This window comes from Mustela nivalis (genome assembly GCF_964662115.1).
Source record: "Mustela nivalis genome assembly, contig: HAP1_SCAFFOLD_176, whole genome shotgun sequence".
Classification (NCBI taxonomy): domain Eukaryota; kingdom Metazoa; phylum Chordata; class Mammalia; order Carnivora; family Mustelidae; genus Mustela; species Mustela nivalis.
Window position 1 is genome coordinate 1,174,483 of NW_028136452.1, and position 6,499 is coordinate 1,180,981.

A 6,499-nucleotide genomic window follows, 5' to 3' on the forward strand; every position below is an offset into this window, starting at 1 on the left:
TAACCTTCGTGTAATAGATTTATGATTGATAATAGATTTAGTTAAAATATAACTATTTAAAATATTTACTCTCAGTAAACGATTTCAACCTATGCTCATTTAAGTAACTTGGTGCATAATCCCTTTTCTATTAAACCATAGTGCAAGGACCAATGCCGCGTTCCCGAGAGAACCCCAAGCTATTTTTCTAGAATGGCTGTATGCTATATATGCCGTCCTGTTTTCACTCCCTTTGTGGAGCACCTACCCTGGAGGTCATGTAATAACCAATGACCAAAAAAACAAACCAAAAACTCAAACATCCAGGTCGAAGTGCCATCCCTGCCTGGAGTGGAGGAGACTGCTCAGACAGATCCCAGGCAGGCATCTCAGCCCAGGCCTGTGTTGGGGAAGCTGGTTCCTGGCTTTGGGCGCAAACTGGAAGCCAGCAAACTGACCCAAGAGTGCAGCCGGCGTTTAGGACTGATGATCTTTTGGCAGCCAGGCTGCGCGTGGACACCCGCTCAGGGAGCCAGGCTAGGAGGCTGCCCAGCGCAGGCGCTGGCAATGCAGCAGCATGCCAGGGCTTAGCTCCGCACCCCAGCATGGGCTCCGGCCTCAGAAGTGAGGGGGTGGGGCCAGCGTAGAGAAGGGTCTTTGCTAATTTCCAAAGCTGGAAGTGAGCTCTCAGAGGACTCAGGAGGGAGGGGGGCGGGGGCGGAGGCGGGTCGGGGGCGGCCGGGAGAAGGGGCTTTGCTAATTGCCCAGGCGGGAAGGAGGGGCGCGCAGCGCCAGGGTGCTGTGCTGCAGCCCATTAGGGACTGCAGGACCCACCATACTCGCTGCCCCTGCACTCTCATGCTCCAGCCTAGCCCATGAGGCCGTGGTGTCCTGTTCCCGTTCCCGCCGCCTGCTGCCCCTCCCCGCCCAATGGCTTCTCTGGAGGACCCTCTGCTCACAGGTAAAGTGACACCACGACGCGCCCTCACCTGAAGCAGAAAACGCGGTCCAGGAGCTGGGCGTGGGATGTTTGGGCCCCAGCCTCCCGCCAACCCCAGGGCACCAGGACCACCCCAGACGCTGTGCCACACCCTGTCCGCAGGGGGTCAGGCCGGGACAGCGCCACAGGAGGTACCCCCCCACCCCCGCCAGAGGGCAGGCTAGCCCCCATAGTTCGGCACCCCCACGCGCTTTTCAGAGCCTCCTGCCATTTCCAGGGCACCCAGAACCCAGAGAGTGAGGCCTTGGGTGCTTTCTAGAGACAGATTCAAGGCAATTTTTCGACTTTGGGACTCAGAGTTAACATAGTTTTCATTTGTGATTATTATTTTTTGTGGGTGCCATAGCTTTTCTTTGACCTATGGTTGTTTTCACTCCCGGTTCTGAAGAAGCCCCTAAATCCTAACCCTGTTGAGGACTCTGAAAGCTCTCAGAGCAGCAGTGCTGGGGGACAGTGTGGACACATGTTTTGGTTTCTCCTCTGGCCTGCTTCTGTGGCAGCCCCGCTCTGTCCTCCTCAGACTTCAGAGCAATATCTGAACAAGTGGAGAAGCGACCAGGGGGTCAGGAAGGTGGCCACCGAAGAGTGACTTCTCTGGAGGGTGGCTGAGCTAGCAAGTGAGCATGTTAGTCCAGCTCTGCCTGCATTCAGTATGGAGCTGAACAGGGGCCAGGGAAGGGGAGGAGGAGCAGAGAGCAGGGACAAAGGGACCAAAGAGGAGATTCAGATGAAGGGAAGTAATGGGGAGGAAAGAGAAGAAACTCTAGAAGACAGGTATGTAGAAAGGAAAAGGGATGAAGTGGGCATTGGGAAAGGGCACCACCAGGGAAGGAGAGAGGGGAAGGAAAGAGGGAGGAAGAGAGGAAAGGGGAAAGGGAGAAGGGAGGAGTCAGCATGCCAGGGCTCCCCCTGCATCTGAAGAAGAGGTGGCTGCTCCAGCTTGTCAAACAGGGTGCTCACTCTTTGGCCCCAGTTTCTGCTCCCAGTGCTACTGGGCTTTTCAAGGAAGGCAGGCTGTCCCTTGGGACCTACTGGAGCCCACTGGAGCCCACAGGAGGGTGGGAGAGGTAAGATGCCACCGGGTCCTGTCCTGAGCTGCTCCCAGCCACCAGCCTCACCACATGGTGCAAGAGGGACCCCAGAACAAAGGAAGGATACAGGCCAGCATGTCTGCTGGTGGCCCTGGGCACTTAGCTCATCGCAGTGAACCACACGGCCTTCTCAACCCACGCTTTCAAAGCCTCCTTCTTCGTTTCTGGCTTTCATGTCTGTAGGAACATGAGCCAGATCTAACTCATCTCCGACAGACAATTCTGACTCACCCCGTGTCAGATTTTTATGAGTGGCTGTGATAGAGTAAGATAGCAATGCTCCAACAAACGGACTGTTTCCTCCCACTTGACCTCAACAGTCTTATACATTTTCTTAGCGAAAACATCTTGTCTCCTTCCATTAAGCTCATAACGTGGTCTAGGAGTATACATGCGCCTTCGGTAGATGCGAAGCGATACAGAGGTCTTTTTTTTTTTTTTTAAATTTTACAAGGTAAAGTCAGTGAACACATCCAACTTGACCAATACGTCTCTAAAATGTCAATCCAGGCAAAGCTTTTTCTGCCTACAGTTTGGAGCCTACGTGGTGACATTTTTAAAATGCTTTCAGTCCCTCAGTGAGGCTCTTAGAAGCTAGCCAGGGCTTACTACGTGCCAGGCACTGTGTCAGGTGTTGGAGCTAAAGGGAAAGAGAGCTTGGAGGCTAGCTGGGGAGGGACATCCATGACACAAGCACAGCTAGAAACGGAGGCCAATGCTAGAAAATAGAGAGCAGGCTGCATGGAGAGTGTGTACCATGGGGCTTGTGAGCTCACGAATAAGTGGGAGTAACTGGAGTGGGGAGATGGGGGAGAGAAGAGGGTCTTCCCATCAATGGGAATCACCTGTGCTTGGAGGCAGGTGGCATGAGAGGTCTCCACAGGAAGAAGGAGGCAGTGTGGTTGAAGGGCAGAGAGATGGGGCAGAACAGGCATCAGTCAGTTGGAGGGGTATGAATAGACTGATGGGAGGATTATGGGTGCCTTTGGAGGACTGAGAATTTGTTAGAAGATCAGTGCAGATTTCTATGGAGACAAATGCCAGGAACTGATAGGTCTTTGAAAGGTCACTCTGGCTGCCTTTTGGCAAAGGGGTTGGTAAAAGGCACTTGCAGGTGTGAACACACCAGGTGGGAGGTGAGTGCAGGAAATCGGGTGAGGGAGCATGGGAACTTGGTCCCGGGGTATATAAGGGAGAATAGCCTTTAAGGAGTTCCACAAATTGGCACCAGCTGTGGCTTCATTACAGAGCTGGAAGGGGGAGGTGGGTGTGTCCTGGAGGTTACAGAAATTACATGAGAAAGGGAAGTCTTTTTAGATCTCTTTTTCAACTAGAGGAACTCTCACCTTATTGATAGAATTCCAGAGTGGGAACCAATGATATGAGGACATCTTTGAAATGTCTGAATATGTTCTTCGACATCTTTGCAAGTGACGAGGAGACCTTGACCTTAGGAGGCCTTGGCCCTCTTTGTAGCCAGAAAGATTTCACCTACAGATTTGGGTTCTCCCTTTTAAAGTCAAGGAGTCAGTCCTTCCAAAGGACACCTCCTATCATTTTACCCTCTCATCATACCTCACGTGCTGGCATCTCCAAGACCCTCTGTTCCAGGTTGAGAGTATCCACTTTGGCCGGGCTGGTCTTGCCAAGAACACCACCACAGGAAATCTAGAGCCTGTAGTGCTATTAATAACATCATCTAAGACTGTGTTTGCTGCCCTCTTGGCCTCTTCCCACCATGACTCACTGAAGCTTTTTACACATTGTATCCATTATGCTATAGTTCCCAAAGGTCATCTTCTCTAGTGCCATTAGTTTTTAGGGGAACAGGCAAACCTTAAACTTGTCCCCCTTAATTGGATCCCTGTGCCCCCACAATCTCTTTGAATGCCTTTCACCATGATCCTTGAATGAGATCTGAGACCACTGCTGGTACCTAACAATTCTTGGCACCTTGTCTGCTAGGTTCTTGGAAGAGGAGGTGGCTATGGAGGTGAGTGGGGATGGGAGTGGGAGGATTTCTCCCTTCACTTCCCTTTTTGTGTTTTCAAATAATGGGTTTTGAGGGGGAGGGAAAGGTTAACCAGACCATTTATTTTCCATCTCCCATCGATAAAATGTCACACAGGAGAGAGGTGGCAGAAACGCACTTTCAGGTTAATTTTTTTACAAGGAAGATTGACTTATGAACCTACTTTGTTATTCCCTTTCATTCAATTTCCCTGTACCTCCTTTTCTATGAAGCGTAACGGTAACCCATTATTATTTTTATTGTTGGCACGTGCTTTGTGAACCATAAAGTGTACGCTATAAATGGGAGCGCTTTTCTTTCTTTTTTTTTTTTTTGTAGTTTACGAAAAACTAATATTTTTTAAATTAATTTTTTATTTATTTTCAGCATAACAATATTCATTCTTTTTGCACCACACCCAGTGCTCCATGCAAGCAGTGCCCTCTATGATACCCAACACCTGGTACCCCAACCTCCAAATCCCCCGCCCCTTCAAAACCCTCAGATTGTTTTTCAGAGTCCATAGTCTCTCATGATTCAGCTCCCCTTCCAATTTCCCCCACCTCCCTTCTCGTCTCTAACTCCCCATGTCCATGAAAAACTAATTTAAAAACATTCATCCACCAGAGTACCCAAAGGGCTCCCATATAAACTATCTGTCGTTACATTATGTCCCAATGTGGAGCTCGATCCCAGGATCCTGAGATCATGACCTGAACTGAAGGCAGAGGCTTTAACACACTGAGCCACCAGCCCCAATGTATTCTCTTCAGTACCAGAATTTGTAACCAATTGACAGATGAAAAAGGAGGCAGTCAAGTGAAAATCAATAGGTCTTAGACCTGTAAGAAATTTGAATTAGATGAATTCAGCTACTCAGGCACTGTTTCACATTTTCAGATCTCTGCAGAAAAGGGGTTAACCTTTTTACAGCATGTAAAAGAGAAGACTATAACACATACTATGTGTAAGCATGTAAATATCAAAAAATATCCCATTAGTTGCTAAGACACACAGGGCCTATATTTTCTCTCAAATTCATGAATATGTAGGAGCAATAAGTGAGAAGTGAATGTATACTTTTCACTTCGAAGTCTTTTAGAAATCTAAAATATGACTTTCTATGGTTTGTGTCTCCATATTCCTTTATTGCCAGTTTGAACAAATCCACATGCTTTGATTCAATGGTAATAAATTCCTCTTATTTGGAAACATGATGTTTATTTTTATTCTCTCACCCTTAGCAGGTGGTTTCATTTTAGCACACTTCAGAGTTATAATTTCATGCTTATTAAAAACATTTATTATGATCTACATAGATGAATGAAACTTTTATTTTATTAAATTATTTGACAAAAAATCTGTTATTTTTAAAAATGTATTTCCTTTAGGGTTATTTTAGAGCGTTCAGAGAGGATCTAGGAGTGTGGTATTATGTAGTTTTTAAGTAGGTATGAAATGGTTATTTATAGGATTGTTTCTTTAAGGCTTATGTATATTGTCCATTATATGCTATAAAATATTTTGAAAGTAAATTTAAGGTATGTTTTACATAGTTTATTTTTTGGAAATAAATATTGAAATGACTTGTGAAATTCAGTATATTCTCAACATTAATTTATTTTGAAATTTACCAGTTGTCTACTGAACTATTATATGGCAGATATTACTTCAGACTACACTGGTAAATGAAATACTTGGCTTTGTAGAACTTTTATTTTAATGGGTGAGACAATTCAAAGCTATAAACCTTAATAAAAATTGCATAGTGCATTCAAAAAGGATGAGTACAATGGGGAAAAAGAAAAACTCGATCAGGGTGAGAAAAATCAAGGTTGCTAGGCAGGGGATGGGGAGTTAAAATTTTTAATAGGAAGATCAGGGTAGTTACAATGAAGCTGACAATTGAACAAAGGTATGGAAAGGTGATGAATTTGCGCAGAACTATCAGCAATAAGGTCACTCCAGACAAAGGAATTGGCTATCTTGAAGGCCATAAGGTTGGATCATGCCTGGCATATCTGAGGAATAGCAAGGAGGCCACTGTGAGTGACTGAAGAGTAGCAGGGAAAGAGGTCACAGAGGTTAAATGAGTGGCTAGATCATGTAAAAGCTTAGAAGTCATTGTAAAACTCTGGCTTTTATATTTGGAAACTTACTGTGTGATAGAATTTCTGCTAATAACTGAGAGTTCAATTGTCCATAAAATTTCAAGGACTCTTATTCTAGTAAGACAGAATGAAGAGAAAGAGTTCATATTTTCACATGGTGTAACAAATGCTCAGAGATGCAAGTGTAGGAAGCTATAGGATCACAGAAGAAGGCACTAAAATCACACCAATATATTTGATGACTGTGACTATATATAAATTTGTATTTTCTAGATTTTTTATAGTCATGGAATCACACTGTATATAC